The sequence below is a fragment of the Pinus tabuliformis genome, chromosome 6, assembly GCF_031772625.1.
Source record: "Pinus tabuliformis cultivar Carrire ecotype Pingquan chromosome 6, CPIR1, whole genome shotgun sequence".
Lineage (NCBI taxonomy): Eukaryota > Viridiplantae > Streptophyta > Pinopsida > Pinales > Pinaceae > Pinus > Pinus tabuliformis.
In genome coordinates, this window is record NC_142292.1 from 46,663,168 (window position 1) to 46,690,931 (window position 27,764).

A 27,764-nucleotide genomic window follows, 5' to 3' on the forward strand; every position below is an offset into this window, starting at 1 on the left:
TAAAAAATGATACCTTGTATGTAGAAGAAATGAAAAATTGACATAGGTTAGAGCTCAAGGTTAAACAGTTAGAAAGCAAGACTCTAATGGTAGACACTTTGGCCCAATCCAAAGAAGACATCTGGTTAGATATTAGCCACTCTATAATAGAAGTATGGCCATGCATAAAAATCATTTTTTAGCAGCAAGAAATGATTTCTAAATGCAGGGCAGAGATAGAGACCCAGAAGGTAGCATTAGGCACAAAACCCAAAGAAGCATCAGGAATGATCAGGGTACTAAACTCTAAAACTAGGTATCAGTTACAAGAGATGAACATTCCAGATAGGGCGACTACTATTTTTGAAATTAGGAAAGTCCTAGTGAAGAAGAATCTGTTAACTTTGCTAAAAACAAAATGTGAAGCTTTGAACACTACAATGAGAAGGTTTCATTCTAAATTCAGAATGTTGCATAAGAAAGGGTTACCAAAGATAGTGTCATCAAATGATCAAATAATAAAATTGGAGGGTTACTGTGAGAGACTATATACTATTGCAGTAGACAACAGTCAATTTGCAGGGATAAAAAGACAGATTACTAACAAAGAGTTTTTGGAAGCCTTGAGCTCTGACCTCACCATAAAATATGAAGTTGGACACCTTTTTCTCACTAAACCCAATTTTGAAAGATATACCAAAGTTGATGAGATATTTAGAAGGATGGTAAATCTTGAGATACCTAGTGAGAAAAGGTGAGATCAATTATGTGAAACAATTGATTAGCTTTTCATTCCAACAAGAAGATTGCAACAACAGATTTTGAAGGAACAGTCATCAACAAATTCCTATCTAATAGTGACACATCATGCAACGGTTTTTATTTTCCTATCTTCTTTCAAGCTATTTTGTAATCAGTTTAGGATATTTTGTTTAAACCTGTATAAATAACTCTCTTCTATGAGTTATTAAAGGTGGTAACTTTCCATAAGTAATTTTGTAAAGCATTGATGTACAAGATTTTTCTAGATCACTGATAATAAAGCAAAGGATTCTAAATTTGGTGTCATACAATCTCGTTTTCTTCTTTAATTTCTTCAATTGTTTCATTCATTATGTTTATTCTGCATATGTTTAAGTTTTACAGAGATATTAGGTGAGAATAAATGTGTTACAGTTATTCTTAAAATTCCTTCTGAAGTTATTATCATAAAGAGACTGAGATATTGGACTGTCTATTTGAAAGGCTCCCTCTAAATCATAAAATTATCAACATCTTATGTAATTTTAAGCATAGTTTGTTTAACTTTTGAACATTGCAAAAAGGTTTTCCCACTTACGATAATTTATCTTTATGTCTGAAATCTAAATTAATCATATCTCCTTACTATTATTTCTACACACCTTATAAATTCAAATCACTATGTGAAGTTAAAAAGTAGCCCTTTGATTATCTATTAGTACTATCTAAAAGAGTTAATACATCATTCTTATAGTTTTTTCTATGTATTGGTCCTCCTGTTGGCATTATGACACAAGTTTGGCACTATGGCACAGGTGTTGTCCTTGATGGCAATGTTTACAGGTGGCAGATCACAGTTCAAGAAATCAGAATGGAAGAAAATAAGGTATACGCAGGTTCCTCTTAGCAAAATCGCGTATACACGCACTTTCATGCAAGGGAAGGTGCGTACATTTGCTTTTGGTCCATGGTATTAAGTCCTTGGTATTTGGACTTATGGTTTTGGACCATGGTATCTCGTCTAAAGTGTTGAACCCAGGTATTGGGTCCCTAATATTGGTTCTGAATGGTTTTGGACCATGGTATTGAGTAAGGCCTAAGACTATAAAAGGAGAAGAAGATCATTAGGCAAAGATATAGAGAAAGTCTTGAATATCTGATGAAGTATGCGATCTAGTATGCAGATTATGGGCTCTCAGCAGTTGATGGAGAATAAGATCTAAGGATAGATCGGGATCTAATGGCTTGGAATGAATCATCTCTATACGGTTTGATCTTGTTTACTTTAGATCTGTATACTGACGCATGTAATGTTCTGTAAATGTTATGGGTATGACTGATGTCTGGAACAGCTACAAAGTTATAAGAAAATATTTGTAGATCTGTACGTGGGTTGGATTTAGTGAAAGCGCGTATGTACATGGGTTTGGTTCATCGTAGTAGCTTATACATTCTGAAGTATGATATTTGAAGTTGCAGTTGGGTCTGATTGTTATTGCAGAGTTCTGTTGTCTATTCTATGTTCTGGTTACTGTGTTGTTGATAGGGTTTCAGTGTCTCAGTGATTTAGAGATTGATGATGCTAGTATTGATTGATTTTGTGCTTCAATGGTATTGATGGGTCCAGTATGAAAATTGGATGAAATGTGGCCTTTAGATTATGGTGTTGTGCTTCAGGAGTATCCAGTCTGAAAATTTATGAAACGTGGTATCTGGAGGAAGAAAGAGAAGGTTGTAGCCTTCTGTAGGTCGGCACCTACGTACTAGTACATCAGCTAGTACAGGAGCAAAGGGGGTGGTAGCTCCCTTCCAGTAGTAGCTGGAGAACGAGTAAAGGTTGGAGCATTTCAGTAGGCCAGCACCTACATACTAGTAAATGGATCGGCTAGTACAAGAGCTAAGGGGGTTGTAGCTCCCTTCCAGGAGAGTCTGGAGAACGAGAGAAGGTTGTAGCATTCTGCAGGTAGAAGCCTGTGTACTGGTATAAGTCTGCACCAGTACAGAAATATTGTAAAATGAAGTTTCTTATTAAATTAAGATAGAGATGACTTGCAGCAGGTGGTTTTCACCCACGTTGGGTTTCCACCTTATATCATGGTGTTTATGTGTGCTTCTTGTGTGTGATGATCAGTTCTATTTTACTGCACCTGCTTACTGTTCATATGGTTAGTTAAGTTCAGATGCACTAACTAAAGATCAACATTTAATGGATTAACTGAAACATGAGTATTCTGGATATACGCTAGTTGCATTAGACACTGTTGCGTATACATGCGGGTTCTATTAACTGAAGTAGCATATATGTATCTAAGTATGGAAATGAAAAAGTTTTATTGATTTGATAATACTGATTCACCCCCCCCCTCTCAGTATTATTTCCAACAATTTGAATCACAGCAGGTCCTTTGGTAGAAGCTTGATCGCTTGAAGGAGATCCATAGATCAATGGGAAAGAAGCTTAAGAATAAAGCGCCTAAGAAGAAGAAAACATCTCAAAAGAGCTATGATAGTGGGAGTATCGATTGGGGAGTATGTGGAAGAAGCACTTCAGATTCAGAATCACTTCAGAATGAAGATGAACAAGAACTGTCAGGTATGAATTTGTTATTCTCTGGTGATACAATTATCTATCCAATTGAAGATGATGAAAGTGATAACGAAACAGCTGAAGTTGCGTTTATGGGTGATCAAGAAAGATTTCAAATAGAGGCAGAATTTAAAAGGCTTACAGACAAAATTAGAGATCAACAAGATCTGTTGAACAAAAGGGAAGGTGCCTTCAAAGAAGGATCTACCAAACTAAAAGCTCGACTAGAGGAAGGAAGCAAGGTAAGGAAGCTATTCAAGAAAAAATGTCAAAAGTTGTAGGATGAAGTGACATCATTAAGAAATGAAGTAAATGAAAGGAGCACAATAATCAAGAAACTCAGAGATAGATCCAGTTACTATGAAAGGCTTGAAGCTACGATCCTCTCGCTAAAGGAAGATCTTGAAGAATCAAAGAAGAAGAATAAAGAACTACTCCAAGCTCATGAAAAACAAGAAAATGAAGTTCTTGATCTAAGACATCAATTGGAAGAAGGAAGAAATGTTGAAGAAAACATGAAGAAGCAGTATCTTGAAAAGGAAGAGCAACATCAGGTTGAGGTAAATATTCTAAAAGATAAATTAGAAGAAAAGGATAAGATCTTACGATTTCAAGATAGTACTAAGATTTTGGATGATATTCTTAGTAGTCAAAGGTCTCCTGCTATCAAAACTAGTCTCGGTTTTCATGAATCTGTTGAAGGTGAATCTAGTTCACAAAGTAAGACAAGGAACTCTAATGCAAAATATAAAATAATCAACAAGGAGATGAGAGGACTACCCCATCAACAGCCAAGGAAAGAAATTCTTCAAAGAAAATCTTTTACTTCTCCGATGAATAATATTGAATGTTATGTATGTCATAATCTTGGACATGTTGCAGCCAGATGCAGAAGAAGAATTGTTCAAGACCATCACACAAAAAGACCATCACGTTCCAGGTACTTTAAGGGATATTTCTTTGCTTGCAATATGTTTGGTCATAGAGCTGTTGATTGCTGTAGAAGGAATATGAAACATGTGAGATGTTATGCATGTAACAAGCTTGGACATATAGCTAAGGATTGCAGGAACAAAGTACGGGCACCATACCAAAAGGAGAAAACATCATCACACTTGAAGATATGGAAGAAGAAGGAAGTACAGTCAGAAAGATGTGGCACAGCACCATATACAGACATAATAGACATAGGGGGAGCTGAAAGCGTTAAAATTCAGTGTCCTAAATCTCATACGCAAGTTTCATAAAGGGAAGTCGCGTATATATGTGAGTTAGACATTGCACAGTCGCGTATATGTCAATCTGAGGATAAGCAGAAGGGACAGGCTCAGAAAAAGGGTCTAATATGATTCAGTCCATTATTTGCTCTATTTGATAATGGTTACAATCTGCTAATGATGTGTGGAAATGTCTTGATACTCATAAGATTTTTAGAAGTGTTTTTGATCCTAACTTGATGATGATGTCGTGATACTTCTTGCTGATATATGCATGATCAGATCTGACAGTAAACAGATGGCACAGGGGGAGTTTATGTTTTGAATAATGCATTGTTGGCATTATGTCCTTGGTGATGATGCTTATATGGCTAAATGATATATCTTGCTATGATATGGTTATGAGTTATCCATGACAAAATCTCATATGATTCTTGGGGTTACATAGTTGATGTTCAGATCAGATTTGTGGTTGATTCTCTGATGATGCATATATGGTGTTTACATGGTGATCTTCATAAGGATAAGGAGAAGTACAAAGCTTGAATACACATCTTCTTTACTTGATGCTGCTGTCATCATATGCATAAAGATCATATAATACAGTTATGATGCAGGTTTCCTATAATTCTTGGCGCTCATGTGGATGAGGGTTGTTGATGTTGATGATATAAAGAAGTCTTGACAAATGATCTTGAGCTCAAGATACATAGTGCTAGATACATGAATGATTATTCAAAGTTTCATTATTGGAGACATGATGATGATGAGTTCTCACCTATATGATACTTACATATGTTGATTGATGCAGATGTTCCCAAAGTGATGATACTTGGATCATGCAGATCTTGATGATGATGAGATGACTATGGTAATTTTATGATGATGTTCAAAAGGATGAGTTGATATCTATATGCAGACATACCTTGTTACAAGACATTTACAGGTTGCTGATCTGGAAGTGGTTGTACGCGAGTTGCGGGGGGATGATCCATGTACATACGCCAGTTTCTATGGGTTCAGTCGCGTATATGCTGATTTGCAGAAAAGCAGTGGGAGCCAGACTCAAGATGAAAAGAGTCTGATATGGGTCTGACAGAGACCATCTGGCACAGGTTCAGGGGGAGCATATATATTCTTCTAATAATGCATTGTTGGCATTATCTTAGAAGATCTTGGTTCAAATTCACAGTTGTTTTGTTTTCAGGAGGGACAGGTGTAAAGGGAGAGCATGGTTGTTGGTCTGAATGGTGATTGACAGATGATGCTGATGATAGTTGTTATCATTTCATCTCTATGTCATGTATATCCTTTCTTATCAAAGTCATGTAATGGCCTATGTTGGTTTCCCCACTATGCCTGGGATGAATAATGTAATGTGCTTATTTGTCATATGTAAACTTCTAGTGTATCCCCACTTGGTTGGGTAGATGAGTCAATTCTGGTATATCTCCACTTGGTTGGGAGATGGATGTATGTATGAGTCTTTGGTGATAGGAAGGTCACTTATGATGTATAGAGTCATGTTCTTTCTTGAAGTGCCACCCAAAACTACAACACTGTAGAAGACTTGACGCAAGCACCATAGGCTATGTCAGCGCTTGAAGTATTACAAACATGCCCAACCATGGAAAATTTTAGGGGCTAATGTTCGCCCAGTGGGCTAATTTTCCATGATTTTTCCACAAAAAAGATTCGCCAATTTCCAATTTTATAAAAGACGATTCGCCCAAATTTTAGAATATAAAATTATTTTACCTTAAAAATCGCCAACGTTATATAGGAACTATATATAAAATCATTATAAATTTGAATAATTTTACAAATATATCAATAACCATTTTATAGTTTTCATATTAGGGATTAGTGAGATTCGCCAATGTTTTTAAACTTAAAGAAAATTTTCCATCCTTAAAATTTTCCTTGTGCCCAACACACCAGAAAGCTCTTCTTTTGGCTATTGGTGTTATCAACCCATAGGATTCCATGCATGCAATTTTTGACATGGAAAAGTGTAAACCTCCCCTTTCTCACCAGCTTGCATTTCAAATGCAAATTACTTCGAAAGGTAAAAGTATACATAGAACTGTCATTGACGAAGGTGCTTCTACCTGCATCATGTCAGCTTCATGCTGGCTTGCCCTAGGTTCTCCAAACCTATCCCTGCCATTGAACTCCCTTAAAGCTTTCGACGGCCACACTTTCATCCCAAAAGGATACCTAGCTAGCTACCCCATCACTTTGTATGGGAAAATGGTAACGGTTGACATAGAAGTTGTAGACAAAAAACTCAACTATAATCTCTTGTTGGGTCGCAGTTAGACATATGCCATGACGGCCATAGTATCTATTGTCTTTCACATCATCCTATTCCCATTGGATGGAAAGGTAGTGACAATAGATTAGTTGTCTTTCTGCACCCTTGATTATTCACCATTACCAAGCAGCTCCGTACCCCTAGTAGGTGGTGTGCCTGACTCTTACGTTAGTCTTGGTACCAGTCTATTGAAGGCTTCTTCCCTCATGGGTTGTTTTCCTCTTCAGCCACCCAAGGTTTCACAAACGGTCAACATGCTTTCATCTATTCCTCATGAACAGACCGATCCATGGATCCTACTGGCTCCCTCAGACCTTGACACATACGGAGAACAAATGTCGTTGTCACTAGCTGAATTGACCTACCAAGCCATTCAATCTGCATCTACATCCCCGGTCACGTTGGTTACTGTCGACGGTACCCCTGCCCCTTCCATAACTATGCCTTCTTTCGATCTACTCGATCAAGTCCTACCTATGGACGAAGATATTCGAGAAATCATGAGTTTAAAAGAGCAACCTTGGGAGGATTGGCACCATCATGTTTTGATATCTGATTTGGACACGATGCCTCTTCAAATCCTGTCCCCTAACATACCAGAAATCATTTCCTCACACTATATGATCCTCCAGACTTTGGAGGTGTAAGGAAACATGGGAAATGTTTCAAAAACATCGCTCATCGATATTTCTGTCAAGACAAGCACCATGGAAGACATTCAGATTGGAGCTGATTGCAATCCTGAGGAAATTGCAAGCTCCACCTGCCTTTTTAAGGAATTCTGCGATGTATTCACCTGGTCTCATGAGGAAATTCCCAACATTAATCCCTCTATTGTCACACATGAGATCAAGTTTTACGACAATGCAAAACCCATCGAGTGTCATATCCCTTCCCTGCAAATAGTCGTTGAAATATTTATCGGCACTTCTGCAGCTGAAGAATGCTTACTATACCTTAATCAGTCGGATAAAACTTGTCGAGATGCTGCCTTGGCACTCGAGGCTCACAAGTGCCAGGTAACATCCCAATACGAAAAAAGGATAAGCTTCGTTCTGACCAAGAGGGCAACCTTGTTTTGCTCTATGATCAGAGACACGATCTCTTGGGAGCAGGAATACTTCAACCCTTATGGCTAGGTCCCTATATCATCAAGAAAGTCCTCTCACAAGGGGCATATGAAGATCAGGACTGGGAAGGATTCCCACTCACGGAGCCCAGAAATGGGCTCTATCTCAAGAAGTATTATGCCTAGTATTGCATTGGGCATGTGTTTGTAATTTTATGTATTCATAAGTTTTGTATCCTTTTTTTTTATGCGATTGGATTGTTTTGATATTTAGTGGGTTACTTGTCTCATACATTCTTCTCGAAATGTAGATGTCTTCGTTACCCTTAGCATACATAGGATATACGGATGGTACTAGTCGTCACACACGGCACATTGCATCAGCTGCTTGGGTTATCTATACACCTGAGTTAGAACTATTTTGTTCCGAAGGAGTCTTTCTTGGTACCACCACCAATAATATTGCCGAGTACATGTCCGTTGTTTCACTTCTCACAGAAGCGTCATCAGGGGACATCTCCAATCTGGTGGTCAGGTTATACTCCCAGCTAGTTGTTATGCAATTGACCAATTGTTATCACATTCATAATCCAACCTTGTTGTGTCATTATCTAAGAGTACGACTCCTGGAACGTCAATTTGAAATAATCACATATGAACACGTTCCTTGAGAATTAAATACAATTGTTGATTCATTAGCTAACTATGTATTAGATTGGCATTTGTCTCATTCTTTATAGAAGCATGCATGAAAAGTAAAAAATTTACTGAGTTAAAAATTTTACAAAAAACATTTAAAACACATTTACACCATCAAAATACCAAAATGTCTGTATATATATATATATATATATATATATATATATATATATATATATATATATATATATATATATCAAAATCCAGTCTTTTACATCAAAATATTCCAAAACTTGGATGTTTTAAGTACAAAATGGCTACTAAGCCCAACTACAAACACCCATTTGGCTACGCCAAAACACCTGCTAAAAAGAGCCTATTGCTCCAAAAATGCTAAAACCACTCTAGCTACTCTCTGAAGAGGAACAAGAAACCACTCAGGTACATCGACTGTGTGCCGCTACATATGGGCAGGAATCGCCCTCATCAGAAGGCGAGGGACACCCATGGTCAAACCCTGCAGGTTCCTCAGAACCTCGCGGAGACTATCGACATCACCCCCTCCAACAGGTAGTTGGCCTTCTCGTCGCATATGGCGAGGTTCGCTTGCGGGTCGTAATGGCGCCACATCTGTGTTAAGCATAAAGTTTCATGTCAGTACTTATTTCACCTATAAAAACATTACATAAACATTCAAAAGCTAAAACATACTTAATGTACTGTTAAACATCATTCTTACCTTAAGGACCCCAGTTGGTCCTAGGAGGTAGCATCAAGTCCGGGTCACCAGTAAAGTCCATGCCCTCATAATCATAGTCATCAATCATCACAATTTGGCCACGAAGCCACTGGAAGAAATCTTCATCGAAGAAATGCCAGACCGGTCCTCCTCCTATGCAAGGATCGAGTGATGATTAGCGACACTGCCTTGGCTCCCTCGGATCGAGGGGACCTAAGCTCATCCTTGGGCGCATAATAGGAACCCTCTCAAGGAACAATGAAACTATGACGATACCATACCCAAAACTATGTTGGGTACGAGTCTTGCATGCTGTTAATTCTACCTTCAATTGGCGAAGCACTGCTTCACACCAGTTGAACATCTATGGCTGGACACAGTCAACTGTAGGCAATAGTTGAGCCTTTGTTGCAACGTGGGGACTCTTTAACCCTACCAACCACACAATCAACCATAAAACTACCCTCATAGACCTGGACCTTATCCTCTCTATGGGGACTCTATTGCTGACTAGTCCACTCTCAAGGATGCAGTAAGATTGCACCAGCTCTGAAGTAGATCGCGGATCTGGCCTACCACCAGTGAGGTTTTCCTGTGCCCCATGGCACGAAAAACCAGTCAGAAAATATATGTCATCACGGTCAATAACCAGCTCCTAATCTCCAATCCTGAACACTTGCTCGTGTTCATCCCAGTGCTGGATAATCCATCTCAATAAATCCTCCTGCCCTTTCATGGGCTCCAACTTTGCATACTTCAGTAAACTGCAGCAGCACAATGCAAGTATGCATGCTGGATTGTTTCGCATAAGAAATTCTTGGCTATCATGGGCCCGTTCTCTCCATAGGTGAGTGATTATGACCTGAAACCTGCACAAAATAACCCTAAAAACAGTCAAAATGGGGCAAAATCGCTTCAAGAATCCATGCATGAGGGTTTTAACTGCGCCCTTCAGCTCTAACTCTACCCCCAGTGATACACAAGGGGGATTAACTCCCTCCAGTGGCTCGTACAGGGCATTTAATGCTCCCTATAGGCCATCTGGAGGGTGTTAGTGTGAAAACAGGGCTTTAGGGCACCTCAGATCTACAAAATTCCACCCCTGAAACTGTCAAGAAAGGTTAAGCAATGCATAGAGCAAGGTTTTAGCCTTTACCTGGGACTAACGGCACATCGAATGGTCACCCGGATCTCCTGCAATGGTCCGCGGAAAATCTACTCCTCTTTAGCTCCAAAATGCTTTCACAAATCTCAAATAGTGAAAATGGTGAATGTGAAAACTCAAAACATTTCCTTATATTTATTTTTGGAGACATGATTTTTTGAAATCATTAAAGAGGAAGTAGTCCATTCTCCATGATTTTTTATCATGCATGAACCCATATGCTAGGAGTTGCTGCCTTTTTATACTTTTTACCGCTTTTTGATGAAAGTACCTTCAGGAATGAAAAGCAGTAACAGCTACATGCAATTCTCAAAAGAGCACTATTCTTTTATGAGATCTTTTCTTGCTCTAAAAAATACTAAAAAATCTCCAAGCCTTTCATCGTTGGGCTCATTAAACATATACGACAATGGTCTGAGCAACTCTTTTTGATCCTTTTCTAGCTCATTAAACTTAAAAAGACCAATAGAGGATTCATTTTAGGTGCTTTTTTCTCGCTCATTAAACTAAAAAAACCCCAAGTTTTGTCTTTAGGTTCCTTAACTTTATAAAGATGACCCGAGCATTCTTTTAGGTGCTTTTCTTACTTGTTAAACTAAAAAATCTCGAGTTTTTGTTACCGGGCTCGTTAAATATATACGACAGCAAACAAGAGAACTTGCTTTTCTGGGACTATCTCTCGCTCTTAAATCGAAAAATCCTCGAGTTTTTTCCCTTCTTCGGGCTCGTTAAACCTACGAAGGAGGAATGAGTAGTTCTTTTCCTCTTTTTCCTCACTTACTAAATTGAAAAAGATACATTGAGTTTTCTTCATCTGACTCATTAAAATTTAATGAAGGCATTGAGTTTGTCATCGCGTGACTCATTAAAAATTCACGACGAAAAACGAGTTTAGTCCGTCTCCTCGTACTTATAAAAAAATTAGGTCAAAATCTATTGAACAAAGGTTCTCTTTATTCGGATTCAATAGATTAACTAACGGAAAAGTAACCAATCCAAGTATACTTTTGTCACACTAAGTTAACAACTATGACAAAGGGACCACCATGGAGTTGCTCTTTATGATATTTTCAGAATCTCTAAATATGAAAAGACCACTGAGTTGTCTAGTCTGGACTCTTTAAATTACACAGACAAGATATAGAGTCACTCTTTTTACGCTACTTTTCAGACTCTTAAAACATGAAAAAATCGACGAGTTTGCCTATTTGGACTCATTAAATTAATCAAAAAGGGCAGAGAGTCGCTCTTTTTGCGGTCCTTTTCAGACTATTTAAATATGAAAATATCGATGAGTTTACCCATCTGGACTCATTAAACTAATCAGACAGGGAAAGTGGACAATACAACTATATTCCATATTAGAAAGCGTGGTTTGGCAGCAGTCATTCCCTTGAACATGGCACTCCCTCAGATAAACCTTCCTTGTGACGGCCTCTCAATATGAACCATACCATCCTATGAGTTTAGCCTATATACCCTGATGATTGCATCTCCATATCCTAACACTCTTTGGTGTTCATGAGTCTGGTGTTGCATGGTTAAAATTGTTGTCGTGCCTTTTATTATTCAAGGGTTGACATTTTGTTTCCTCCATCAACCCATCAAGCATATTCTTTCATCATGCCCTTTGTTGTTTAGACCCAAATGCTCAAAAGATTCATCAAAAAACAAAATCATTCTTGTCCCGTTTCATGTCAATTGATGTAGGACACATTATCACCTACCTTTCGACAGGTTTCTTCCTATCGACTTCAACACACTATCTAGGAAGACAACCCAGAAACACATTCAGTGCCTTGGTACTTTCAAACATTACTGGCAGGTTACCTTGTGTTTAATCAAGGGTTCTCATTATTGGCTCCTGGTCAAGCGATTCTACGGGTCTTCGACGACAAAGACATCTTTCACACTCATTAGATTGTACTGTGCATCTTGGAGACAATCACCATTATTAGTGGCCTTCCTTGCATCTGTTAACGGTCTCCATTATTGATTGGTAATCAGATGATTTCGTACATGTTCAACGTCAATGCATATATTCACATGTATTGATCTATGCTGTTTAGTGAAGCAGAAATCAAGACTTGGGTAGAGGCTTGCAACACTCAGCCTTGTTTCCTCTCCCAAGCTGTGGATATTGTTTTTGGAGACAGCTTTTCAGGATGATTCTATTATGACACCGAATCCGCATTGTGCTTATCGGTAGCCTACCATCATATCTCTTTAGAGAAAAATCACTCTGAAATAGCTACTGAGCATGGGAATGCCCGACTCAGGACATGATTTTAGCAGTTTATATATATGTGTTGTATCAGGTTTCTCGTACCACCTGAAGCTTCGATCCTCTCTCTCTTTTTGAAGGAAAATTATAGTTAAAGTAAAGTATTTTGGCCATCATCGCAACCTCTGATCTCACACTTTAGGGGGCATCTGTTATACAACAAATTGATCCTCTCATCAACTCAGAGGTGAAAGACATGATAGTTGAAGCAAAGACCACAATTATAGGCCTTGATTCCACACTAACGTTGGTTGTACACTAATAATCTGCTTTATAAAGCTTGTTACCAAGCCAAATGGTGCGTTAGTGACCCTACTAACTCAAGTTGCTAGTCAGGGGTGTTATAGACATTTTTGGGCACTGCAACCCCAATCATAAATGTCAATAAACCAAGGGCTCTTAAGTCCCTAAAAGTGTTGTTCTGACCCCTAAAAAACCAAGGTCAACTGATTACATCTTCTCCCAGAAGTTCTCCATGAAAAACTACTTAGAACTGGTCAAAAATGGACCATTTCACCTGCTCCATAGGCAAAGTGCGTTGCATCCCACCTGAATACACACAGTAGGTGTGATGCATGTCAAAAAGCCCTTCTATGGGGTGCGATGGGTGAGAATGGACAAATGGCAGGGTCAATCCGCAAGGTGGAGGAGCATGGAATCTTCTAGAAACTTCTCCTGTGACACTTGCCTCTCTGAATTTGACCAGGGATGAGTAAGAGATCATCAATCTCCAAGTGGAATCAAGAACTATCATAGAGAAGACACTAATCAAATCTCAAAAGCTAACTCACCCCCCTTGCAAACATCTATATATGGATCCCTCATCCCAGAGATCCAGAGGCTAGAATTTTGTATTTTGTAAGGAAGTGCTGCTAGTTTCTTGGTGCAATATCATAGTGTTGGGTGATCTGAGCTTGTCATGAGGTGAAGAAAGGCTTACTTGCTGAGAGGATGATGTTGGGTCAGAACAATTGGTTGTAATTCTCTTGGCTCTTTCTTGATTATCAATAAAGCTATTAAGGTTTTCCTCCATACACTTGTGTGATTGATGTTTTATGCATTTGTGTGGTTAATATACATTTGATCCTATATTGCTTATGATAATAGATCTATGTTCTCATATAGTGTTATGCTGCTTTGATTATACAGGTACTCTGTGAAGCTGGGTACACAAGAAAGCAAGTAGCAAAAGACTATCAGAAGAGAGAGGAATCGAGCAAGGAACCAAGCGCAAGACAGAGGTTGGTGTAGAGCATTGGAAAGGTATGTTTTGATGCATAATTTAGTGATGTTTCAAGCAATGTTTGTAATCTTTTCTTTGTGATAAAGTAAGAAGAATGTAATGAGAATAAGCACGAGCGACCAGTTACTAATAATTGTCTTCTCTATGCAGAAAATGACAAAAGGAGGAAGACGCAGTGCAAAACTAGAGTTCCATGAGGAGATAACGGTTGTCCCTTCGAAACTAACTAGAGTCCAGACCAGGGCGAGAAAATCTCGGCAAATCAATCTGGGACGAGATAAGGGACTGTTAGTTCGGAAGACTAGGCAAAGAAAAGAGAGGAGTTAACAGCTTAACAGATCCCTTAGGATCTTTGATCCTGAGGGATCGTTACTTCCAATTATTTTGTTGTCTGGTTAACTCCGCCATTACTAGTATAAAGAGGGTAGCATTGAAGACTTGAGGGACTCTGGTTTTTTATCTTGTATCTTTATTTTTTGTTTACAGACTTCACAGTTAGTTGAAACTCAGACTATCGAGTCTCTTTGAGACTTAGTTTTTGTTGTACTATCGTTGATGCGTTAATATAATATATTTGGTATTATTTTCCCTCTGCGTCTGAAGTAAATTCCGGTGGTGTGCCATTGGAAGCTAAGGGCCCGGCTCCAACGGACACTGGCTGATTGTATCATTACAGTTTGGCTTTGTGTGGTTTGTTTATCATTCTTAATAATTTGACATCTTTCACATGCTGTTCTATATTCGGTCATCAGTAGTTTTCCGATTGTAAATCTTTATAACAAGTTCACATCATATTTCCAGAATTGGTCACATAACGATTGTTCTAAGTTGTTCACTTCTGTTACATAATTTATAAGTGGAATGCTTTAGCTACATATAGTTGGAGTGACGATCATAAGAAAAGGGAATTAACGCTGTAGGTGGACTCCTGGTGGTCATGTCAGATTATCTGTACATATGATTGACGTTTCCTGTTTATTTGATTTAGTTGTCTACTTTTATATATGATTGACGTTTCCTGTTTATGATGGTTTGCTGTTCCATTTGGTTAAGTTGTTTACTTGTATAAAAGATTGCTCTGTCTTTGTGTATAAGTTGATGTAAAGGATTGAGAGTGTTGAGCTCGCGAGACTTAGTTTCTTTACTGCTGTTCCTTTTACTGCTGTTCCATTTCTGCATTGCCGTTCCATTTTACTTTCCTGCTGTTGCTTTTTACTCGCATTCATTGGTTTGGTGTGAGAGGAGGATCAAGGCTGTCGTGAGACACAACAGACACTACTATGCTCCCAGATCCGTGATCCATACTCTAATTTCTTTTCTTTCAACAATTTCTAGAGGGATGGGTTACTACTTCCGCACCCTCGACTGGTAAAGTTGCTGCGTGTAATTTCTTTCTGCAAAAGTAATCTAGCCATAGTTTAGCATTCGTTTACTCTTGTATTTCTTAGGCCTATACTACGAAGCATTACTCTGACAAATAGCCTCAAATTGAGATACCCTTTGCAATAACAAAACACTCCCGGATTGACTTGTAATGTGAGATAACTAGAGGTGAAAAAGTCCCTTGTTACAGCTCTACATTTTGGTGTCGTTGCCGGGGAAGGGTATAGCCATTTGTCTTTTAAACAGGGTAGTGTGCGAATCTGCTAGGGGAGAGTTGGATTTTAAAAATGAAAGGTAAGAACCTGCGTACGGAGCATGTAAAATCCCTGCTCCACCGTCCGCTTTCCTAGCAGAATTGATTGGTTAAATAGGATTTAGCAGTTTAATTGGAGTGCATGACTAAGCAGAAAAAGTTAGAGAAAGATCAAAAGCCTCCATCCAAAGCCAAGGGGCCGGTGACCCTTGGACGAACGACCTTCATAGACGAAATCTATAAGAAAGCCGACTCTCAGCCATCGGTAGGTTATAAGAAAGTCAATTCTAAACAGCCTACTAGTTCCCTTCAGGCCTCGGGATCACCATCTGAAGCCTTTGCTGAAGTGCACAGTCAAACAGAGGAGCAGGATTTTCAAGAAATTGAAAATTTGACTCCTGGACCATTGCACGAAGGGACCCAAAGTAACCTTTGTGAAGGAGAAGGGGAAACAGGGGAAATCGAGGAACCTAGATCTCCTATTGAATTAAATCAGCCTTTAAATAGCCCGGACAAGGGAAGCGCTGTAAAAATCCTTGTTGAAGGAATCCATTCACCGCAGACAGTTGGGGCTATTATCATCCCTGATCAAGGGAGTGGTGTCAAGACAATCCCTGTTAAGATTACCCCTCCTCAACCAAGGAACACTCTCTTGGAAATTCCTGAAGATTACTGGCATATATTCGATCCCATGGCGCAGAATCAGCCAAACACCCAGACCTCCACATTGCAATATCCTATAGTAGATTCTGCAGCAAATGCGCCCATGAAAGCCATCCCTCTCCAGCATATCCCCACATTTCATGGCCTTACATCAGAAGATCCGGACGCATTCTTGTTCGAATTTGATGTATTATGTAGAGGATACGATTACACCACCGATCCCCAGAAACTGAAATTGTTCCCCTCTACATTAAAAGGGGCTGCGTTAAGATGGTTTATGGGCTTAGGTGGTGGGGTTATTAATAATTGGGATCAAATGAAAGAAGCCTTTTTAAAGAAATATCAAGATTATTGTAGGTCAAGAGAACTAAAAGATGAAATTTTTCAAATGTCAGCCAGACCAAACGAAACCCTAGAAGAATATGTGGAACGTTTCCAATATAACTTGCAAAGATCCCCTTATGCATCGCTACCTCTGCCTGATAACGTGTTGAAAACTGCATTAATTAGAGGTATGAAAGAACAATGGATCGAAACGTTAAACATTATGGGGAAAGGAGACATTTATCAGGAAAATTTTGCTGATATCATTGATCTGTGTATCAGGAGCTCAAGAGGCAGCACGAGGATAAAACCAGCAGAATATGATCGCTTCACCAGAGATAACAGAACATCAACAGAGGGAGTAACACGGGTGGAACTTGGAAATTTGCTAGAAAATTTTAAAACTGATATCCTGGGAACATTAACTACACAACTTGACATTGTGCAGGCTAAACAGAAGCAAGCCGAGGCGGAACAGAATCTAGCAGTTTTTTGCCCACGATGCAGGAAGAAACACAGCCACAAGGAATGCCCGCTGGATACAGTCCAAATATGTGCTATCTGTACCAAGGACCACCTGACCGAAAGCTGCCCCTCACTTCCTGGTTTGAAGGCAGTATACAAAGAAGCAGAAGAGGAGCCAGAATCAACATATTTTATTAACCAACGTCGTCAATGGCAGCCTAGGCAATCAGGTATGTTTTCAGACCCCTCCTCTTCTTTTCAACCCCCGCATTTCAATACCCAGCAACAGAATATGTGGCAAAACCAGTCTCAACCCCCGTTTTCAAATTGGTCACCTCAAATGTTTCCTACTTCGAATCCTTGGATGTCCCAATTTGGTTGGCCAAACTGCCCTTATCCTCCACCATATTGGCAGAATAATTCATATCCTCCGCAGTGGACCCCTTCCACTTTGCAAAGCTCATCCTGGCAGACAAGCTGGCCAAGATCGACATATCAGCCAGCAGGATCAATTCCATTCCCTCAACCGACTCTGCCAGCCTTACAACAAAACCCCCAGCCTAATCTGAGACTGCAGCTCCCAACCCAACCCAACCCTAATCCAAATAATAGACCAGTTCAATCTCTTCAAATTATAGAATCCTCAGAAATTGAATCTGATCTGCGGGAGTGCAACGATCTTCAGTTAAGATCTGGGCGAATAATAGAAACTGAGGGACATAGAACAACTCACATTGAAGATCAGTTACCTATAGAATAGCCATCACAACAGGAAGATGTAAATAAAGACCAGGCTCATCAACAAGTAATTACATCTCCTCCACCATTCCCAGAACGATTAGCCATTCCACGACCAACACAATATCCAGACTTTGATATTCTGGGAGAACTACAAAATTTGTATATAAGAATTCCATTCCTTCAAGCTATACAGGATATCCCCATATATGCAAAAACCATAAAGGACCTGTGTAGCAGAAAACCAAAAAGAAATGTAACTTCTAACCCAAGAGTCCAGGTAGTCGGCACCTTATCCGACCTCCTATCAGGAAAAGAAACACCAGTTAAATACGAGGACCCTGGGAACCCAATTGTCACTGTTCAAATTTATGGGCAGACCTTGAGCAATGTCTTAGTTGATCTAGGGGCTGCAATTAACATCCTGACAACATTAGCTTGCCAGAAACTCGGAATTACATTGGTAGAACCTACTTCCACTTTGTTAGAACTAGCTGACCAATCAGTAATTAGACCAGAAGGCACCCTGTATGATGTCATGGTTTCAGTAGATTCCTGGGAATACCCGACCGACTTCCTGATAATTAATCCGAGAACCCGACTAGATGGACATCCGCTAATTCTAGGTAGACCGTGGCTCGCTACTACTGACGCCTACATTGGTTGCAGGCAGGGAAACATGACCATAACCAGAGGGCCGGATATCAAAAATTTAATTTTGTACCCTCCAGCTCAGCCAAGCATCACGATGATGAAAGCCAACCTGCGCCCTGCCTCATATATCACAGACAACATTATACCTCCATTAACAATCCAGGAAGCGCTAGATTTCAAAGATCAAACCGAAGATGATGCCATTAATAAATTCATTAATCAAACAGAATCCACATCGTATACACAATGTTTTATGATAAAGGCGGCATTTGACAATGAATTAGAAGAGGATCCCCTGAGGAACGAACATGACCAAAATATACCGGTGACTTCTGTCGCTAATAGCAAAGTGGTGCAAATTGAACCGGGGAAAACTTTAAATATTAACGCTAGTCTGACACCAGAACAAGAGACAAAACTCATCCAGCTCTTACGAAAGTATCAGGAGGCATTTGCATGGGACTATCCCGATATGAAAGGGATTGACCCCCAGCTATGTACACATCATATTTATATTGAAAAAGATGCAAGACCTGTTCGACAACCGCAAAGAAGACTCAACCCCCATTTAAAAGATGTTGTAAAAGATGAGCTTCAGAAACTTTTAGATGTTGATTTCATTTATCCTATTTCTGACAGCAAATGGGTCTCCCCACTGGTGGTAGTACCTAAAAAGAATGGGAAATGGAGGATCTGTGTGGATTACAGAGAATTAAACAAAGCCACACAAAAAGATCATTTCCCTCTTCCATTTATAGACCAGGTACTGGACACCTTAGCAGGCAAGAAATTTTTCTCTTTCCTGGATGGCTTCAGCGGATACAATCAGATTCAGATTGCCCCTGAAGACCAGGATAAAACTACCTTTACTTGCCCCTGGGGAACGTTCGCTTATCGAGTCTTACCTTTTGGTTTATGTAATGCTCCAGCCACATTCCAAAGGGTTGTTCTTAGCATCTTTGCAGATCTAATTAATGATGGATTGGAAGTCTACATGGATGATTTCACACCATATGGAGAGGACTTTGATCCAGCTCTAGATACTCTCGAAAAAGTCCTACAGCGCTGCATCACTACCAGACTCTGCTTGAGTCACGAAAAGTGTTACATGATGATGACTGAAGGACTCATTCTGGGACACTATATTTCAGCAGCTGGTATTCAGGTAGACCCGGCTAAAATTCAAATACTTTTGCTTATTCCAACCCCCACTAATCAGACAGAGGTACGCAGTTTTCTTGGTTTTTCTGGCTATTATAGACGATTCATACAACATTATTCACATATTGCCGCACCTTTACATGCATTAACTGGAAATGTTGACTTCTTATGGACAGAGAAATGTGATCGGGCCTTCAAAGAACTAAAGAGGCTGGTATCTACAGCTCCAGTTCTCCGAGGACCTAATTGGAATTTACCATTCCAAATTTCAACCGACGCCTCAGACACAGCAATCGGTGCAGTTCTGGGCCAAGAAGAGGATAAAAAACCATATGCCATCTATTATATCAGCAAGAATTTGGTTCCAGCTGAATTAAATTACACTGTCACCGAAAAAGAATTTTTAGCTGTGATACACGCTGTTAATAAATTTAGACACTATATTATAGGCTATCCTGTTATTTTGTATACAGACCATTCTGCTATTAAGTACTTAGCAAACAAGCCTGTTACAAATGGAAGAGTAACCAGGTGGTTGATCTTGTTGCAGGAGTTCGACATTACAATCAGAGATCGACCGGGGAAGGAGAATCCTGTAGCCGATTTCCTCTCACGAATACCACAGTCAGTTGAAGCAGCAGCAGTCGAGGACCAATTTCCAGACGAACACTTATTCGCTGTCGCTGTTCAAACTCCCTGGTACGCTGATGTTGCTAATTATCTTGCAATAGGTAAGCTTCCAAAACATTTAACTCCCAATGAACGGAAACAAATTGTTCAAAGAAGCAATCGATTTTCATGGGTTGGGGGCTATTTGTTTCACACAGGAGCAGATATGGAAATCAGAAGATGTATCCAGGAGGACGAAATCTTTGATATTTTGAAAACCTACCATGACAGGCCATGTGGAGGACACTTTGCTGAAAAAAGAACAGCATACAAGGTACTACAAACGGGATATTACTGGCCTACAATTTTCAAAGATGCGAAAAATTTTGTCCAGGCCTGTGATAGCTGTCAGCGTGCAGGACGACCTGGTCCAGCCGACGAAATGCCTTTGCGGCCCCAATTAGTAATCGAACCTTTCGAACGCTGGGCTCTGGATTTCGTCGGCCCCATCAGCCCGCCATCAAATCAAAGAACCTACATTTTGGTAGCAACTGAATATGTTACCAAATGGGTTGAAGTGGAGGCATTGATTAGAGCTACAGAAGATTCGGTAATACAGTTCTTGCTCCATTTGTTTGTACGTTATGGTCTCCCAAGGGAAGTAATTACAGACGGAGGACCACAATTTGTAGGGCACCAATTAGCTGCAACACTCAATAATTATCGTGTTCAGCATAAAATTACTACCCCATACCATCCTCAACCAAATGGGCAAGTGGAGAGCAGCAATAAGGTAATAGAGTCGATTTTGACAAAAACAATTGCCTCACATCGGCGTGATTGGGCCGCCCGATTACCCGAGGCACTGTGGGCTTATCGAACCACATGGAGAAGCACCACCGGCTACTCACCATATCACTTAGTGTTTGGAAAGCAGCCCATTTTTCCTATAGAATTCGAAATCCAAACGCTGCGAACGGCCCAAGAAGTTGGATTGGATTTAAGTGAAGCACAGAAAAACCGATTACACCAAATTAATGAATTAGATGAAATAAGGCTCTCTGCATTACAGAATACAGCACTCATTCAACAGCAGCGAGCCAAATGGCATGATGCGCTTATCAAAAACAAGATATTTCATGAAGGAGACTGGGCTCTGTTATATGATTCTAGATTTCAGGATTTCCCGGGGAAGCTTCAGACTCGTTGGTTGGGACCATATGAGATTCAAAAATTCCATGACAATGGGACCCTTACACTGACCATAATCGATGGGTCTGGATATACATTTAAGGTAAACGGTCATCGAGTTCGTCTGTATCACAAACTGCTCACTCGGGAATCTTTTTGTCAGCAGCTACGCCAAGATACTAACATTGAGATTATGGGCGAGGAAGCAAAAACTTCCTCACCTATAGATCAGTAAGAATTTACTTTTTATTACCACATTTTGTATATAAAATTGTAAATTTTGTATATATGTTTTTAGTATTTGTGTGTGTTGTTCCTTTTCAAAAGGAACAGCACCTTTGGGTTTTTTTCTGTTCCTTTTCCAAAAGGAACAGCACTTTTGCGTTTTGCTGTTCCTTTTCAAAAGGAACAGCACTTGTGTGTTTCTGTTGTTCCTTTTCAAAAAGGAACAGCACTTTTGCGTTTTGCTGTTCCTTTTCAAAAGGAACAGCACTTGTGTGTTTTTGTTGTTCCTTTCCAAAAGGAATAGCACTTTTGCGTTTTGCTGTTCCTTTTCAAAAGGAACATCACTTGTGTGTTTTTGTTGTTCCTTTCCAAAAGGAACAACACTTTTTCATTTTGCTGTTCCTTTTCAAAAGGAACAGCACTTGTGTGTTTCTGCTGTTCCTTTTCAAAAAGGAACAGCACTTTTGCGTTTTGCTGTTCCTTTTCAAAAGGAACAGCACTTGTGTGTTTTTGTTGTTCCTTTTCAAAAAGGAACAACACTTTTGCGTTTTGTTGTTCCTTTTCAAAAGGAACAGCACTTGTGTGTTTTTGCTGTTCCTTTTCAAAAAAGGAACAACACTCTTGCATTTTGCTGTTCCTTTTCAAAAGGAACAACACTGGTGTGTTTTTGCTGTTCCTTTTCAAAAAAGGCACAGCACTGTTTGCGTTTTTGCTGTCCCTTTTCAAAAGGAACAGCACTGGTGTGTTTTTGCTGTTCCTTTTCAAAAGGAACAACATTTGTGCGTTTGAACAGCACTTGAGTTTTTGCTGTTCCTTTTCAAAAGGAACAACACTTTTGGGTTTTTGCTGCTCCTTTTGAAAAGGAAGCAGCATTTGTGTGTTTTGCTGATTTTTTTAAGGCAATGCATCAAATGAACTCCTCCTCACCCTTCCTTTCAAAAACAAAAGGATGTGTTGTCCATCCTCTTTTCAAGGTCATAAGTAACATCTATACCTTTATGCAATGAATATAAAAGTCAGGACATATCGAGATCAGAATATCATGAATCGCTATCTTTAACAAGCCTAGTATTGATGCAACAACAAAGGAAGGATCCACACACTCATAATTTTTGTTGTCATAGTCTCACCTCCTCTGCCTTGTTGGATATTTTTATCATGTTGAGTTCCTACAATTTTCTCTATTATTACTTGGAAATAAGAACAGAAGATTTATATCTTCCAAGTTGAGATGACAAGACTTCTTCCGCCATTCCCACTCTTAAGGAGGGCTGAACCACTCTTATGTGTAATTATACAAGAGCACAATCTATTATTTCCAATATATATATATATATATATATATATATATATTTGTCAAATGCAGGATAGGGGGTTTCATTAAAGAACCAGCCTACTATGATCATAAGATTGGAAGCGAAGTGGCATTCCCATCATGGCCACCACACCAGGGATATGGTCCAACAGGTTCACTATATAAACAAACCTTGGAACAGGGGGTCTCATCACGAGCCGGCCTGCCCACGATTCGCGCCTCTCTGGTGAATAGCATCATGGTTATCTGGTTACCAAGCTAGCATGATGGCCTGCATTTTGACAAGAATTGCTCTTCAAAAACACACAAAGAACCATGGTTCCAGGGTGAAATAAACAACTCTGCCAAGGTTATGAACACATGTCGGTAGCAGAGCTCTGTTAGTGGTATCAGAGTCGTAATATATACACCAATTTGGATGATATTAAATACTTCCTTCTATCCTTGTAATAATGATATCTTACATTTTGATGGATATGTCACATGAATATCTATCACTACCAATCATGGCAGAGATATTGACTATGACTACCTTAGACTTTATATGAGTGCCAGACGTCCTATCCTCCTGTTTTGCATCACATCACGAAGGCTTATGCAAAACACGATCTACCTGTTGCCTCGATCTCGGTATTTCTTTATCTAATCTAAAACTTGGCAAAACTCTACATGTTGTTCCTTTATGACTTGGTGACGGGATGGCGGCTCCTCCTCCATTTGACGGCTGGGACAACCTATCATATTGCGAGGGGGGAGGTGACCTCATTACTCCACCGGCCACGTGGTAACACACCATTCGGAAATAATATGGTACGAAGGTACGATATGGGCTAACGGCATGATAATACTATTTTTGCAATAAGTTGTTATTTACAATCAATTTTTCATGCATGCTCTGTGTTTTTCTAGCTGCGATTACGTTCTTTGCGACAGGTAATTGCTGTTCCATTTAGGAGCCCGAAACAGAACCATGGGAGGCAAGGCTATCAGAAGCGAGCCTAGTGAGCTAGTAGTCTCTGAAGCTGCTCGGGAGATCCTAGAAAGGGCGGGGTGGTTAACTTATTTTGGCCACCTGCGTGAATCAAATGAAACTGTGGCCATGGAATTTCTGCAGAACTTGCAGGAAGAACACTCCGTAGTGGGTGGAAAACAGATAACGGTCACGGAGGAAATAATCGCGGAGGTAACAGGATTACCAGCCTCAGGACCAATATGGACGACAAAGAAGGAGAGGCTGCAGAAGATCATAGAGATTTTCCAAGACGAAGGACAGAATCTAACAGTAAAAGGAAAAGGAGTGCTTCCGGCAACGTTGGGAGAACCCTGGAGCGAACTGGCAAAAGTAGTGCAAAGCTACATCACCTGTGAGGGCCGAAAAGATGTGGTAAGACCGCGTCACCTTAAGCTCTTGGCTGTGTTAAAAGGAAAATGTTCCGTGCATCTCCCTGCATTGTTAAATTCATTATTGCATGATGCCTCTCGGAGCCTGAAAAAGGCACACCATGAAGACGCAGTAGTTAGCCACCATGGGTTGATCCGCCTGATAGTGAGCCACAGTCTCACTCAGCAGCAGAGTAGCTGGGGGGAGCTTATTACAGCAATTGGAGGGGGAGTAGCATCACCATCCCCAAAAGCTAGGCACCCTGCTAGTACTTCTGAAGCACCCAAAGAGCCCAGAGCATCACCATCCCCAAAGGGTAAGCACCCTGCTAGTACCTCTGAACCACCCGAGGAGCCCAGAGAATCACCAAAACCTAAGCGTCCCTCGGATACACCCGAGCAACCCAAGAAAAACACGGAGTTATCAAAACGAAAACGCTCCTCTAGGGCATCCGGACAGGTAGAAAAACATAAGGAACGGGCCACAGAAGAGCGTGCTGCCTCGAAACGTAGGCATCCCTTTGGCACGACAGAACAATCTAAAAAACGTAAAAAGGTGGTGGTGGAAGAACAGGTGGCCAGTACACTTGAGCGACCCGAGAGACCAAGGAAGTCAGCTCGGCTGGCAAGAATAAAAGGCAGGCTGGAGAAAATCCAGCCAAGCATTGACCAGCCGATCGAGATAACAGATGAGCCACCTATGCCAGAACGGGAACCTTCGAGGGAAAATGTGGAACAAACTGAGGACGAAGCAGAAGCCGAGGAAGGAAAGAAACCTTCTGACTCTGAGGCCGAAGCCGACTACCCAAAGGCAGCCATTGAGCAGCCAATTCAGGAGGAGGAGATGGAACAATTGGGAGGCAGCCCTCCACAGGTCTCCATGGAGGAAGAAGAGCTGGCCACTATCTTGGCCAGCCTGGGAGATTATACTTCACCTTCCAGTCCAGCAAGCCCTCCTGAGGGACCCTCTGAGGAAGAGGCACATGAAGAATTGCATGAAGAGATAGCGGGAGGAGAAAACCTCCCTGTTGTTGATGGAGAGAATGTAAATACCGACCGGGAACAACCCGTTCCCAAGGCACCAGAAGAAAACCCACCTGCTGATGATGTGGGGAATGAGAATGCTTATCAGGAACAATCCGTTCCCAGAATACCAGAAGAAACCCTCGATGAAAGAGGAACAGAGTTGAGGGCCACTCATACGCCCACTGCCGAGGCAAGAGAAATTAAGAAATTGAGAAAGAAACAGCAGAGACTGCTGAATATTATAGCCCAGCTTCGGCAGAAAATTAGAAGTTTGAAAGCCAGTCTGAGAATAAGAAGGACCGTAAGGAGAAAAAGAAGAACAAATGCAGCAGGGTCCTGTCAGAAGAGAAGGAAAGGGGCTTATAGGCGTTTCGTAGGTCAATACTCTGCTGCTAGACCTACGGCTGGTCCGACCAGCACTGAGGAACCAAATGTCGTTCCATCTGATATGGAACAGCAGAATGTCGTTCCGGAACAAACTGTTGTACCAAATAGCCCATTGGGACCAACTACTGTTCCAATCAAAACTGAGCCGCAAGACGATATTCCATTTACAGAGGGGCCACCGTACCCCTTTATCCAGGTGAAGAAAGAAAAGGAAAACAAAGAGGTCCAAACTGAGGCATCACCGTTAGGGATAATTCGGGACACGAATTCCAGGCAGTGAAACGTAAAGGTACAGGTAAGACTCCCTGCCTCTGAGAATTCATGGAAAAGGGATCCAAAAACCAAGGCCTTGCACCACAAAATGAAGCAAGCCCGACAGGAGGCTGACCAGCTGAGGGAACAAATGATCCCTCGAGAAAAATACGAGGAGTTGCAGCAGGAAGCTGAGCAGTTGAAAGAACAAACGATCCCTCGGGCAAAATATGAAGAATTGCAGCAGCAACTGCGCAACATGAGTCAATCAGAGAGTCAGGCCTTTGAAGGATGGCATAAGGAACAGGAAAAGGCTGCCAAGGTAGCACGTCGATTAGATGCTGTTATTAAACAATTTGACACAGTATGTTCGCTGTATGATGATGTTTTGACTTGCAGGGCCCCTGCAAAGAATTATGCTTTATTTCTCCTTGAAAGATACTTAAGACTAAAAATAAAAGCTGTTAGGGCAAGTGCCCCTATTCAGATTAATACTGTTAATGATTTTATTGATTGTTGCAAACATTATGGGGTTAAGGTTCAACGGTTGCTATGTGAATTCTATTTGCACAATATGGTGCTCGAACAGGAAACTGACTTAAACCTGGGGCCCTTCGTGGGAGATATACAACTCCAAGCCTTTGTCTCGTTTGGGGTCAATAAGTTAAAGTGGCTCAGGGCTTACAATGCCTTTCAGAGGCAGGAGCACAACCTAGATCTATGGGTCAGGGCCGAGCCTAGAGACCCAGTTCACCTATGGCAATCACACAAAAGCCTCATGAGAACCTAGGGCGTCATGGAACTGTTAGGACCCATGCATGAGGACTTGATCCGAAATAGCGTGGAATTCTTTCTAGCTATTAAAGATTCTGCCCTGGATGCTACCAAATTCCGTTATCGGGTTTCCACCCCAAGCATCCAGCTCAGGGAGCCATTCAACTATGAGAATTTTGAGCTGGCTGCTGAACGGTTGAGCCTTTATGGCCAACACCTTTTGCAAGCTGGGCCGTCTTGGTTAGGATATCGGTTCCGTAGCCCAATTATTTGGCACCCTGCACCTGGATACCAGGCCTTGTATGATATGCCTGCAGATCAATTGAATTACTTCTTTGATAATCTCATTGCTCACCATGGTTGCAGACCTCCTCACGAGATACCCTCTCCCGCTTATTCTCTTACCGCTCTCCATGTTAACTATAACGTTTTCATGAGGCCATGAAACAGGGTAAGCCGGGGGGTGTGTAGAGCATTGGAAAGGTATGTTTTGATGCATAATTTAGTGATGTTTCAAGCAATGTTTGTAATATTTTCTTTGTGATAAAGTAAGAAGAATGTAATGGGAATAAGCACGAGCGACCAATTACTAATAATTGTCTTCTCTATGCAGAAAATGACAAAAGGAGGAAGACGCAGTGCAAAACTGGAGTTCCATGAGGAGATAACGGTTGTCCCTTCGAAACTAACTAAAGTCCAGACCAGGGCGAGCAAATCTCGGCAAATCAATCTGGGACGAGATAAGGGACTGTTAGTTCGGAAGACTAGGCAAAGAAAAGAGAGGAGTTAACAGCTTAACAGATCCCTCAGGATCTTTGATCCTGAGGGATCGTTACTTCCAATTATTTTGTTGTCTGGTTAACTCCGCCATTACTAGTATAAAGAGGGTAGCATTGAAGACTTGAGGGACTCTGGTTTTTTATCTTGTATCTTTATTTTCTGTTTACAGACTTCACAGTTAGTTGAAACTCAGACTATCGAGTC